At 53.2% G+C, this 14038-nt stretch overlaps 1 protein-coding gene across 1 annotated transcript in view; it reads right to left on the bottom strand.

Moving 5' to 3' along the window:
- The window catches only part of SPA17 (sperm autoantigenic protein 17), a 143674-nt gene that overhangs the window by 129067 nt on the left and 569 nt on the right, over positions 1-14038 (bottom strand). The gene's annotated exons all lie outside the window — the stretch shown is intronic.

Below are 14038 nucleotides of genomic sequence, written 5' to 3'. Positions count from 1 at the left end.
TCTAAATCAACTTGATTTAAATCAAATCCACCCTGACAGGAAGTGATTGCAAAGAGGCTACAAGAGATCAGCAGCACTGAGATGTCACAAAGAAGGAAAAAACAGGGCAGAGCCATGCATACATGCTAAATTCAATTCATTACAGCTTTCCGAAAGAAGAAGCACTTCAGGATTTAGGCAAGGGAGGGGCGGTTCGGGTTTTGGGGATGGTGTATGTGGGTGTCATGGACGTAGTCTTTCAACATCAGGTAAAATAAAAGATCCTTTTGCAGTCATTGTTGGCTGACCTGTTAATTATCTCAACAGATTTGTCCATTACACAAACTTTCTACGATTGGTGGAATTTCAATAAAGAAAATTGAATGTTAGGGCTTAATCATACTTGCAGCCAGGGGGCAGTAAAACCCCTGTTACCACCCTCCAACCGCCCACCTTAACAAGGACATTCTGCCCGTGTCGCGTTTGACGGGCAGTCCCACCGCTAAACAAAACTCACTCAAGTAAATGGTGTCATGGTGAAACCGCCCTGCAACTGCAATGCACATGGTTGTGGCGCAGTGGCTCAACATTTTCAGGGTTAGAACAAGCAGTGAAGAGGCAACATATCTCTTCCTTACTGCCCATCAAACAATCTCTGAAAAGCAATCCACTGCTGATCACTTTTCAGAGGGACGACAAGGGCTGATGCATGTGGGACTGATCCCTAATGCCGCGTACACACGACCGGACTTTCAGGCATCAAAGGTCCGATGGAACGAATCCGTCGGACAATTTGATCGTGTGTGGGCTTCATCTGATCTTTTCTGTCTAAAAATCTGACAGACCTTAGAAATAGAACAAGTTTCAAACGTTTCCGACGGACTCGAGTCCTATCGAAAAATCCGCTCGTCTGTATGCTAGTCCGAAGGATCAAAAACGACGCAAGGGCAGCTATTGGCTACTGGCTATAAACTTCCTCATTCTAGTCTGGTCGTACGTCATCACGTTCAAAATGATCGGACTTTGGTGGGATCGTGTGTAGGCAAGTCCAGTTCGTTGGAACTCCGTCAAAAAGTCCTTCGGGGTTCAGTCCGATGAGAAGTCCGCTCGTGTGTACGCGGCATAAGGCTCTGTTCACATTGGGAGTTTTGGGATCTTGGGCAGAATCACTGCGACTCTACCCGCAATCTCAAATCGCATAATGCATGTTCAGGTGCCATTCATTTTCAATGGCACCTACAACACAGCTTGTCGCCCTAAAAAGGAGCAGGAGCTTCTTTTGGGCAACAAGCTTCGAACGTTGCGGTTTGCCGCGATATATTTTACAATAATCACACCAAAACCACACCGCATTTTAGGTTTCTATCAATGGCACATGTGTTTTGCGACTGCAGTGCAATTTGGGAGCCCCAAAACGCCAAATGTGAATGGAGCTTAACAGTAAAATAATCTGTTACTTCCCAGCTAAACCTGCATTCACACTCAGTGCCGGTTCACACTACTGCGACTTGGGATCCGACTTGTCAGACCTCGAGTCGCCCCAAGTCACTTAACATCAGAAATTCCATTCAAGTGAATGAGAGCCGTCTTAATGTATGCTACTGAAGTCGCTCCGACTTCAGAAAAGGTCCCTGTACTACTTCAAGGCGACTTCTAGGCGACTTGTACCCATTGATTTCAATGGAAGTCGCCTACAAGTCGGATCGTGGTCTATAGTGAAGCGACTTCACAGGAAGAGAAGATGGTTTTTTTCAAGCAAACCCCTCCCTCCCCCAGAGCTGATTGTGGTTTGATTGGCCACTGGAAAGTCGCCTGTCCTGGAGGCGACTTGAAGTCGCCTTGTAAGTCGCCCCAAGTCGCGCTGTGGTGTCGCCCTCAGGTCGTGTCCAGGTCGCCTCGCAAAGTCGCGGCCAGAGTCGTGTTGCCCCTGTGTGAACCGAGCCTTAGCATTAGCACATGCAAAATGATGCGATTTCGAGTGAATTTACAAAACACACAAGAAACGCCTGTTGTGCTATTCTTGCCAGTCATTCTCAATGGATGTTAATGGCACCTCCAACGCACCAAAAAAAGCGCGTCAAACATGGCAAAATGCTGTTGAAAATGCACACCAGTTTTGTTGCACACATGGCAGCCTATTCAAATAAATGCGCGGTGCGATTTTGTGGCCATTTACAAAAAGCTGACTTAAAAAAGCTGCTACAGGTCTGTTGATGTTGCTGTTTATGCCTTTGCTATGCAACTCTATGTAGCCGTCATGGGAAATGTTTCCTCACCTGACTGATCTGCATCACTTCCATTGTACAGCGCTACAGAAGATGATGGCACTATACAGAAAATAAAATCTGTCCATTTATAAAAGACGCCCAATAATCTATGCAATCTCTATAAGAAGGGTAAAGGAAAGGGCTGCTGTTACCGATAAGGAATGATTAAATCACATTTGGTATCTGCTCAAGAAAAATTGACAGCTGAAATGCTATTGGTTCCCGAGGGCAGCATAAAAGTCCTCCCCCAATGATATACTGTATACGTCTGCTGCACATAATAAAAACACATCATTACAGAGAATATGTCACACATTTATTACGATACGGCACTGCATTACTTTACCTGACAATTGCGCGGTTGTGCGACACTGTACCCAAATATGTCCTTTTTTCCCACATAAATAGAGCTTTCTTTTGGTAGTATTTGATCACCTCTGCGGTTTTTATTTTTTGCGCTATAAACAAAAACTGACTGACAATTTTAAAAAACTATATGTTTTACTTTCTGCTATAAAACATCCAATAAAAAAATAGAAAAAAATCAAATTTCTTCATAAATGTAGGCCAATATGTATATGCCTACATGTTCTTGGTAAAAGAAATCCCAATAAGCATATATTGATTGGCTCAAAATTTATAGCGTCTACAAACTATGGAATAGATTTACAGGATTTTTATTCATTGTTTTACTAGTAATAGCGGCGATCAGCGACTTATAGCGGGACTGCAACATTTTACGGGCAAATTGGACACTAAGTGACACTTTTTGGGGACCAGTGACACCAATACAGTGATCAGTGCTAAAAATATGCACTGTAACTGTACTAATCGCGCTGGCAAGGGAGGGGTTAAACATCAGGGGCAATCAAAGGGTTAAATCTGGTCTTAGGGAGTGCTTGCTAACTGGGGGGGGGTGCTTTTACTAGGGGAAGACAGAGCTCTATGTTCCTGCTTTGTAGCAACACAGGATCACAACCTTCCCTTCTCACAGAACGGTGATCTGCCTGGTTTACATAGGCAGACCGCCGTTTTGCCTGTGTCCTAAATGATTGCAGGGTCCCAGCTGCTGGACCCGCTAATTGGCTCCCGCTGTGTCCAATCACAGTGGGAGCGTGTGACCGGAGGCACGCGTGTGTGCCCCAGACCGGAAGTGCAAAATCACGTAGATAAGTGAGCCTGCGCAGAGGAGTTGCCTTGCATATATATATATATATATATATATATATATATATATATATATATATATATAATTTATTTTATTTTATTTCAGGTACTTATATAGCGCTGTCAATTTACGCAGCACTTTACATATACATTATACATTCACATCAGTCCCTACACCCTCAAGGAGCTTACAATCTAAGGTCCCTAACTCACATTCATACATACTAGGGCCAATTTAGACAGGATCCAATTAACCTACCAGCATGTCTTTGGAGTGTGGGAGGAAACCGGAGGAAACACACGCAGACACAGGGAGAACATGCAAACTCCAAGCAGGTAGTGTCGTGGTCGGGATTCGAACCAGCGACCCTTCTTACTGCTGGGCGAGAGTGCTACCCACTACACCACTGTGCCACCCACATATACACACACACACACAGTATACGGTCGGCAAGCAGTTAATCAGAGCTGAAGTTCAATCTGCTGCTGCTATACATTGCCTCCCTCCTCCCCTAGGGTTGCCACCTCATCCCTTTAAACCTGAACACACATTTAAACCCCCCCTATGCATTAAGACAAGGAAGGGGCAGGTAAATGACACACTTATCGGCCTCTTCCCTGCTCTCCATTCTGACAGATCCCCTGGGGCCAGGGAAGCACACAGGGACCCAGGGCAGCAGGACAGAGATAGGGAGCTGCGGGAGAGGCATGTGGTGGAACTGATGCCCTCCATCACCGTCCTGCAGCTGCTGAATGAACCATCAGCAGTGGAAAATCAGCAGTTTCTGCACGTTTCATCTAAATCCCCAACTCTATAGGTGCATGACATAATCCGGGTCCATTGAGGAAGAAGAGGAGAAGCCGGCCTTCAGCGACTACATGGAGGGATCAGTTCCCCTACATGCCGCCACCCCCCACTGCCCAGCCTATCCTGGAGCATGGGGCCGGGTCTCAACCCCTGTACGTACGCTCCTGCTAATTATCTTTGTAAATAACACCTTTTCTCTTTCATTACAAACCTTATTTTAAGCTCCATTCACACTTGTGCGACTTGTCATCCATGTTTGGACATCAAAGTTGCAGGACAAGTCGTTCCCCATGTTTTCCAATGATAACCATTCATATACTGTATGTGCGACTTAAAGTTGCAGCAATTTCAAAAGTAGTTCATGCACTTCTTTGGTCCGACTTTCATGCAACTTGAGAGCCAAAGACTTCAATGTTAACCCTCAGAAGTTGCATGAAAATCGTACCTGAATGTTACACATTGCAACTTGTGTGCAACAGCCAGTTGCACCCATCGAAAGTTGAAAGTTGTATCAAAGATGCACTTCAAAGTCTTGGAGTCATATAAGTGTTAATGGAGAATTAGACCTAGTGAAGTCATCACCAGGTTTCTGTGCTTCTCTATGCAATGCGGGCAGATCATGGCTGGTGGGCGAGGCTGGCAGGGTGCTGTACATAAATCCTGAACCCATCCCAGCACGCTGCCACTGTACTCTTCCCCAAGAGCTCTCAGTCCTGATGCAAGCAGTGGGCTGGCTCATGGGAGGAGTTATGCAAATATCAAAATGCCTTGATGGGTGGTGTCAGTCTGGAGGAGAGGGCATTGTCAGGCAGGTTGTATTTGCATACAGATCGCCATATATGATGTTGAGCCCCTTTGATTGAAAAAACTGACATTGAAGAATTAAAAGGGGCGGGTCAGGGACAGTCAGGCTAGGGAGGAAAGAACTAGATCAGTGATGGCAAACCTTGGCCCCCCAGATGTTTTGGAACTACATTTCCCATGATGCTTAACTATACCACAGAGTGCATGAGCATCATGGGAAATGTAGTTCCAAAACATCTGGGGGGGCCAAGGTTTGCCACCACTGTACTAGATGATGCTGGACACGCTCCATCCAGGAAATGAGGCGGGCTCTGTCTGATTTGCTGCAGCTTTTATTGTGCACAGTGAAATCAGAGGAAGTCATTTCAGTACAGAAGAGGAGCCGGTACAACTGTACAAGACTGAAGGGAAGGCTGGAGGTCAGATTTAATTCATCAGTGGACCCGGATTATGTCATGCACCTAGAGATTTGGGGATTTAGATGAAACATGCAGAAACTGATGATTTTCCACTGCTGATGGTTCAGCAATAGCAGCATGAAATAAAAAAATAAAAATCATTTCTGTATTGGGTTCTTATGCTGTACAACTCTATGATGTACAACATGTGTGTTATGCTGCTTTAACATGGTTATTATCATACTGGAGGCTGCAGAGAAAATACTGAACAGCAAACATTTTGCACTATTCCTCATATAAAATATACAAGACCTATTCCTGGACCCCCACTCAGGAGATCTTATACTGCGGATATCCATGTTATATGTGGTATGCACTGAGCCAAAACTAGTTATACAGTGCCCTCTGCTGGCACAATGTGTATTACAAGTTCCCAGATACCAGCACATCAGCCCATTGTCAGATTATTATCATGTGAAAATTGTACAGTGTGTGGTGTGATCTTTTCAATCAGACGTGAAGGGAAATTTCACCAATAATAATGCGTAGGGTCATTGATTAAATTTAAGTGGTAAAATGACAAGGACAGAACTAATCTTGTGGGGTGTAGGCAGCACAAAACAACAAGCAGAGAAAGATCTGCAATCCAATTTTTAAAGCTAAAAAGTGTGATACCTTCCCTCGTCCCCTCCCCCTTCAACATGCAATAAAAACATTTCAATCAAATAACTTCATTTTCAATAAATATCTCTTCTGAAATTGAGTGATGGGTCCTTGCTCCACAGTAGGGGAGTAGCCAGCAGGCTACTGTAAATGTCCCATCACCCTGCATTGAGCATTATATGAAAGAACACATCCCTGTCACCCCTTTCATGCATGCTTCTTCCTGATGGCCACTGGGTGCTGCAGATTTAAGCTGTGCAATCTGCTAATCAGATCTAATAGAGTATTATCAAGCAACTGATCAGCAGATTGCACCGCTAATGTCTGCAGTCCCCAGAGGCCAGCAAAGAGGAGCATGCAAGTCTAAAGGGATGTCAGGGAAGTGTCTTTTCATATAATGATTAGGGAACAGCAGTGCAGTGATTGACACCAGCCTTAAAGATCACAACCACACACAACAAAGAGTAAAAAATGGATTGATGACCGAGAAAGCCAATAGTTGTAAGAGGTTGGCCAGTGGCAGTACAGATCAGGAGGAGAGGGGACTGGTGGTGACTGAAGACAGATGGGAAGTTAAGGTGGGCTCAAGATAGCTGCTGCAGCTTCAAAGGGTTATAGAGATGCTAGTTTCCAGGGAATTGAGAGTATTCAGCTTCAACACAAGAGAGGCTTTACTACAAGTGTGGGGTAAGAAGGTAAGGCTGGAGTTCAACTTAAAACCTAAAAATCTGAAATCATTTGTTAGAGGGTCTTTGCAATTAGTTGGATGTTGATGCCAAAAGCACAAGCCCCTGCCCCGCTCCTCCCTTGCTAGAACAGTGAACACTGCTGAGGCTGTACCCATTGTGCCCCACCCTGTGCCAGAGGCCCCCCACACAACATTCTCAGCCATTGACCTTCACATTTCTAAAGGAAGAAATGTCCACATTAAGTCAATTGCATGTAGTGGACGATCCACAGTAGTCACATGTGAAAGCATATGTAGCACTTTAAAGCAGCCATTTTACCTGAAACAGTCTCTCCCTCCACCTGGGGTCAGTAGTACTTAATGGAATAGGATCACTGTAGTCACCTCCTAAATAGTTACACCCCCCCCCCAGGGGAATAGCCTCACCCAAGGAACTCTTGGCCTTGCCTAAAATTAGGGTTGCCACCTGTCCGGGATTCACTTGAACAATTCGGTTTTTACATCCTCTGCCTGGGTTTCTGACAAAAATTCCCACCCTCAAAAATTCTTCTAACACCCCCATAAAAGCTTAATCAGAATTTAGGATCCATAACATGTATCAGAATTTCACCTATCTTTACATATATGTAATTGTCTGGATCCAAACAGCCCTAGTTACAAGGGACTTGTTTCTCTCTGTGGAGGGATACAGAACCTCCTAGCTGCATTTTCCGATGCTTTGCTTCTAGTTCCGGCTACTGGAGCCCTCTCAGGACTGCTCACTCTGGCAGACCGATGTATTGGAGAGGAGCTGTGAGAGTGTGTGGGAGACAGAGGAAGGAGCTGCGCTGAGTGGGGGGGACAGAGGAAGGAGCTGCACTGAGTGGGGGGGACAGAGGAAGGAGCTGCACTGAGTGGGGGGGGGGGACAGAGGAAGGAGCTGCACTGAGTGTGTGGGGGACAGAGGAAGGAGCTGCACTGAGTGTGTGGGGGGGACAGAGGAAGGAGCTGCACTGAGTGGGGGGGGACAGAGGAAGGAGCTGCACTGAGTGGGGGGGGAGACAGAGGAAGGAGCTGCACTGAGTGGGGGGGGAGACAGAGGAAGGAGCTGCACTGAGTGTGGGGGGGACAGAGGAAGGAGCTGCACTGAGTGTGTGTGGGGGGGGGGGGCAGAGGAAGGAGCTGCACTGAGTGTGGGGGGGGACTGAGGGAGAAGCTGCACTGAGTGTGTGTGTGGGGGGCAGAGGAAGGAGCTGCACTGAGTGTGTGTGGGGGGGGGGCAGAGGAAGGAGCTGCACTGAGTGTGTGTGGGGGACAGAGGAAGGAGCTGCACTGAGTGTGGGGGGGGGCAGAGGAAGGAGCTGCACTGATTGGGGGGGGGGGACAGAGAAAGGAGCTGCACTGAGTGGGGGGGGGGACAGAGGAAGGAGCTGCACTGAGTGTGGGGGGGACAGAGGAAGGAGCTGCACTGAGTGTGGGGGGGGACAGAGGGAGAAGCTGCACTGAGTGTGGGGGGGGGCAGAGGAAGGAGCTGCACTGAGTGTGGGGGGGGACAGAGGAAGGAGCTGCACTGAGTGTGGGGGGGGACAGAGGAAGGAGCTGCACTGAGTGTGGGGGGGGGGGGCAGAGGAAGGAGCTGCACTGAGTGTGGGGGGGGGGGCAGAGGAAGGAGCTGCACTGAGTGTGGGGGGGGGAGACAGAGGAAGGAGCTGCACTGAGTGTGTGGGGGGCAGAGGAAGGAGCTGCACTGAGTGTGTGTGGGGGGGGGGGCAGAGGAAGGAACTGCACTGAGTGTGTGGGGGGGACAGAGGAAGGAGCTGCACTGAGTGTGGGGGGGACAGAGGAAGGAGCTGCACTGAGTGTGGGGGGGGGGGGGACAGAGGGAGAAGCTGCACTGAGTGTGTGGGGGGGGACAGAGGAAGGAGCTGCACTGAGTGTGTGTGGGGGACAGAGGAAGGAGCTGCACTGAGTGTGGGGGGGGGGCAGAGGAAGGAGCTGCACTGAGTGGGGGGGGACAGAGAAAGGAGCTGCACTGAGTGGGGGGGGGGGACAGAGGAAGGAGCTGCACTGAGTGTGGGGGGGACAGAGGAAGGAGCTGCACTGAGTGTGGGGGGGGGGGCAGAGGGAGAAGCTGCACTGAGTGTGGGGGGGGGCAGAGGAAGGAGCTGCACTGAGTGTGGGGGGGGGACAGAGGAAGGAGCTGCACTGAGTGTGGGGGGGGGACAGAGGAAGGAGCTGCACTGAGTGTGTGGGGGGCAGAGGAAGGAGCTGCACTGAGTGTGTGTGTGTGGGGGGGGGCAGAGGAAGGAACTGCACTGAGTGTGTGGGGGGGACAGAGGAAGGAGCTGCACTGAGTGTGGGGGGGACAGAGGAAGGAGCTGCACTGAGTGTGGGGGGGGGGACAGAGGGAGAAGCTGCACTGAGTGTGTGGGGGGGGACAGAGGAAGGAGCTGCACTGAGTGTGGGGGGGACAGAGGAAGGAGCTGCACTGAGTGTGGGGGGGGGGACAGAGGAAGGAGCTGCACTGAGTGTGGGGGGGGGGGGACAGAGGAAGGAGCTGCACTGAGTGTGGGGGGGGGGGACAGAGGAAGGAGCTGCACTGAGTGTGGGGGGGGGGACAGAGGAAGGAGCTGCACTGAGTGTGGGGGGGGACAGAGGGAGGAGCTGCACTGAGTGTGTGTGTGTGTGTGGGGGGGGCAGAGGAAGGAGCTGCACTGAGTGTGTGGGGGGGACAGAGGAAGGAGCTGCACTGAGTGTGGGGGGGGGGGGGACAGAGGAAGGAGCTGCACTAAGTGTGGGGGGGGGGACAGAGGAAGGAGCTGCACTGAGTGTGGGGGGGGGACAGAGGAAGGAGCTGCACTGAGTGTGGGGGGGGGGACAGAGGGAGGAGCTGCACTGAGTGTGTGTGTGGGGGGGGCAGAGGAAGGAGCTGCACTGAGTGTGTGGGGGGGGCAGAGGAAGGAGCTGCACTGAGTGTGTGGGGGGGACAGAGGAAGGAGCTGCACTGAGTGTGGGGGGGGACAGGAAGGAGCTGCACTGAGTGTGGGGGGGACAGAGGAAGGAGCTGCACTGAGTGTGTGGGGGGGCAGAGGAAGGAGCTGCACTGAGTGTGTGGGGGGGACAGAGGAAGGAGCTGCACTGAGTGTGTGGGGGGGACAGAGGAAGGAGCTGCACTGAGTGTGGGGGGGGCAGAGGAAGGAGCTGCACTGAGTGTGTGGGGGACAGAGGAAGGAGCTGCACTGAGTGTGGGGGGGGGGGACAGAGGAAGGAGCTGCACTGAGTGTGGGGGGGGGGGACAGAGGAAGGAGCTGCACTGAGTGTGGGGGGAACAGAGGAAGGAGCTGCACTGAGTGTGGGGGGGGACAGAGGGAGGAGCTGCACTGAGTGTGTGTGTGTGGGGGGGGCAGAGGAAGGAGCTGCACTGAGTGTGTGGGGGGGACAGAGGAAGGAGCTGCACTGAGTGTGGGGGGGGGACAGAGGAAGGAGCTGCACTGAGTGTGGGGGGGGGACAGAGGAAGGAGCTGCACTGAGTGTGGGGGGGGGGACAGAGGAAGGAGCTGCACTGAGTGTGGGGGGGGGGACAGAGGAAGGAGCTGCACTGAGTGTGGGGGGGGGGGAACAGAGGGAGGAGCTGCACTGAGTGTGTGTGTGGGGGGGGGCAGAGGAAGGAGCTGCACTGAGTGTGTGGGGGGGGGGGGACAGAGGAAGGAGCTGCACTGAGTGTGGGGGGGGGACAGAGGAAGGAGCTGCACTGAGTGTGGGGGGGGGGACAGAGGAAGGAGCTGCACTGAGTGTGGGGGGGGGGGACAGAGGAAGGAGCTGCACTGAGTGTGGGGGGGGGGGACAGAGGAAGGAGCTGCACTGAGTGTGGGGGGGGGACAGAGGAAGGAGCTGCACTGAGTGTGTGGGGGGGACAGAGGGAGGAGCTGCACTGAGTGTGTGTGTGGGGGGGGCAGAGGAAGGAGCTGCACTGAGTGTGGGGGGGGACAGAGGAAGGAGCTGCACTGAGTGTGGGGGGGGGACAGAGGAAGGAGCTGCACTGAGTGTGTGGGGGGGGACAGAGGAAGGAGCTGCACTGAGTGTGTGGGGGGGACAGAGGAAGGAGCTGCACTGAGTGTGTGGGGGGGACAGAGGAAGGAGCTGCACTGAGTGTGTGCGGGGGGACAGAGGAAGGAGCTGCACTGAGTGTGTGGGGGGGACAGAGGAAGGAGCTGCACTGAGTGTGTGGGGGGGACAGAGGAAGGAGCTGCACTGAGTGTGTGGGGGGGACAGAGAAGGAGCTGCACTGAGTGTGGGGGGGGGACAGAGGAAGGAGCTGCACTGAGTGTGTGGGGGACAGAGGAAGGACCTGCACTGAGTGTGGGGGGGGGACAGAGGAAGGAGCTGCACTGAGTGTGGGGGGGGGGGGGCAGAGGAAGGAGCTGCACTGAGTGGGGGGGGGACAGAGAAAGGAGCTGCACTGAGTGGGGGGGGACAGAGGAAGGAGCTGCACTGAGTGTGGGGGGGACAGAGGAAGGAGCTGCACTGAGTGTGGGGGGGGGACAGAGGGAGAAGCTGCACTGAGTGTGGGGGGGGGCAGAGGAAGGAGCTGCACTGAGTGTGGGGGGGGGGACAGAGGAAGGAGCTGCACTGAGTGTGGGGGGGGGGACAGAGGAAGGAGCTGCACTGAGTGTGGGGGGGGGGCAGAGGAAGGAGCTGCACTGAGTGTGGGGGGGGGACAGAGGAAGGAGCTGCACTGAGTGTGTGGGGGGGCAGAGGAAGGAGCTGCACTGAGTGTGTGTGGGGGGGGGCAGAGGAAGGAACTGCACTGAGTGTGTGGGGGGGACAGAGGAAGGAGCTGCACTGAGTGTGGGGGGGGACAGAGGAAGGAGCTGCACTGAGTGTGGGGGGGGGGACAGAGGGAGAAGCTGCACTGAGTGTGTGGGGGGGGACAGAGGAAGGAACTGCACTGAGTGTGGGGGGGGGACAGAGGAAGGAGCTGCACTGAGTGTGGGGGGGGACAGAGGAAGGAGCTGCACTGAGTGTGGGGGGGGGGGGACAGAGGAAGGAGCTGCACTGAGTGTGGGGGGGGGGACAGAGGAAGGAGCTGCACTGAGTGTGGGGGGGGACAGAGGGAGGAGCTGCACTGAGTGTGTGTGTGTGGGGGGGACAGAGGAAGGAGCTGCACTGAGTGTGGGGGGGGGGACAGAGGAAGGAGCTGCACTGAGTGTGGGGGGGGGGACAGAGGAAGGAGCTGCACTGAGTGTGGGGGGGGACAGAGGAAGGAGCTGCACTGAGTGTGGGGGGGGGGGACAGAGGGAGGAGCTGCACTGAGTGTGTGTGTGGGGGGGCAGAGGAAGGAGCTGCACTGAGTGTGTGGGGGGGACAGAGGAAGGAGCTGCACTGAGTGTGTGGGGGGGGACAGAGGAAGGAGCTGCACTGAGTGTGTGGGGGGGACAGAGGAAGGAGCTGCACTGAGTGTGGGGGGGGGACAGAGGAAGGAGCTGCACTGAGTGTGTGGGGGGACAGAGGAAGGAGCTGCACTGAGTGTGGGGGGGGGGGACAGAGGAAGGAGCTGCACTGAGTGTGGGGGGGGGACAGAGGAAGGAGCTGCACTGAGTGTGGGGGGGGGGACAGAGGAAGGAGCTGCACTGAGTGTGGGGGGGGGGACAGAGGAAGGAGCTGCACTGAGTGTGTGGGGGGGGCAGAGGAAGGAGCTGCACTGAGTGTGTGGGGGGGACAGAGGAAGGAGCTGCACTGAGTGTGTGGGGGGGGACAGAGGAAGGAGCTGCACTGAGTGTGGGGGGGGGACAGAGGAAGGAGCTGCACTGAGTGTGTGGGGGGACAGAGGAAGGAGCTGCACTGAGTGTGGGGGGGGGGGACAGAGGAAGGAGCTGCACTGAGTGTGGGGGGGGGGACAGAGGAAGGAGCTGCACTGAGTGTGGGGGGGGGACAGAGGAAGGAGCTGCACTGAGTGTGGGGGGGGGACAGAGGGAGGAGCTGCACTGAGTGTGTGTGTGTGGGGGGGGCAGAGGAAGGAGCTGCACTGAGTGTGTGGGGGGGACAGAGGAAGGAGCTGCACTGAGTGTGGGGGGGGGACAGAGGAAGGAGCTGGGGGGGACAGAGGAAGGAGCTGCACTGAGTGTGGGGGGGGGACAGAGGAAGGAGCTGCACTGAGTGTGGGGGGGGACAGAGGAAGGAGCTGCACTGAATGTGGGGGGGGGACAGAGGGAGGAGCTGCACTGAGTGTGTGTGTGGGGGGGGCAGAGGAAGGAGCTGCACTGAGTGTGTGGGGGGGACAGAGGAAGGAGCTGCACTGAGTGTGGGGGGGGGACAGAGGAAGGAGCTGCACTGAGTGTGGGGGGGGGACAGAGGAAGGAGCTGCACTGAGTGTGGGGGGGGGGACAGAGGAAGGAGCTGCACTGAGTGTGGGGGGGGGGACAGAGGAAGGAGCTGCACTGAGTGTGGGGGGGGGGACAGAGGGAGGAGCTGCACTGAGTGTGTGTGTGGGGGGGGCAGAGGAAGGAGCTGCACTGAGTGTGTGGGGGGGACAGAGGAAGGAGCTGCACTGAGTGTGGGGGGGGACAGAGGAAGGAGCTGCACTGAGTGTGTGGGGGGGACAGAGGAAGGAGCTGCACTGAGTGTGTGGGGGGGACAGAGGAAGGAGCTGCACTGAGTGTGGGGGGGGGACAGAGGAAGGAGCTGCACTGAGTGTGTGGGGGACAGAGGAAGGAGCTGCACTGAGTGTGGGGGGGGGACAGAGGAAGGAGCTGCACTGAGTGTGGGGGGGGGGGGCAGAGGAAGGAGCTGCACTGAGTGTGAGGGGGACAGCAGGACAGAGAGGGGAGGAGAGAAGTTGCTGTCCATTACCAGACTACATATGTATGTATTCATCTCATAGTATGTTGTGGTTGTGTCAAGTGTATGTATGCATGGTTGTGTGTATCTAGTGCATGTATGTATCTCAGTGTGTAAATACATGTGTGTATGCATGTATATAGCTGAGCATATGTACAGTATATATCTGAGTGTGTATAGTTTCTGTTGTCATTATGATTTAAAAAGCGTAAACACAGTTGATTGATAATAAATGGCTTCAGCCAAACACTAACCATGAGTGAAAGAAAAGTTTTTGTGTTATCATTCATATTCTCTGAAAAATGGCCAAGAAATCATAAATTCTGCCAGGGTATGTTAACTTATGAGCACAACTGTTATATGTGTATGTAATTGAGCATATGTACTGTATATATCTCAGTATCTGTATGCATTTGAGTGTGTATGCATGTTATTAACTGAACATCTT

This window comes from Aquarana catesbeiana, linkage group LG10 (assembly GCF_042186555.1).
Source record: "Aquarana catesbeiana isolate 2022-GZ linkage group LG10, ASM4218655v1, whole genome shotgun sequence".
NCBI lineage: Eukaryota > Metazoa > Chordata > Amphibia > Anura > Ranidae > Aquarana > Aquarana catesbeiana.
This window is presented reverse-complemented; position numbering and strand designations above follow the sequence as displayed.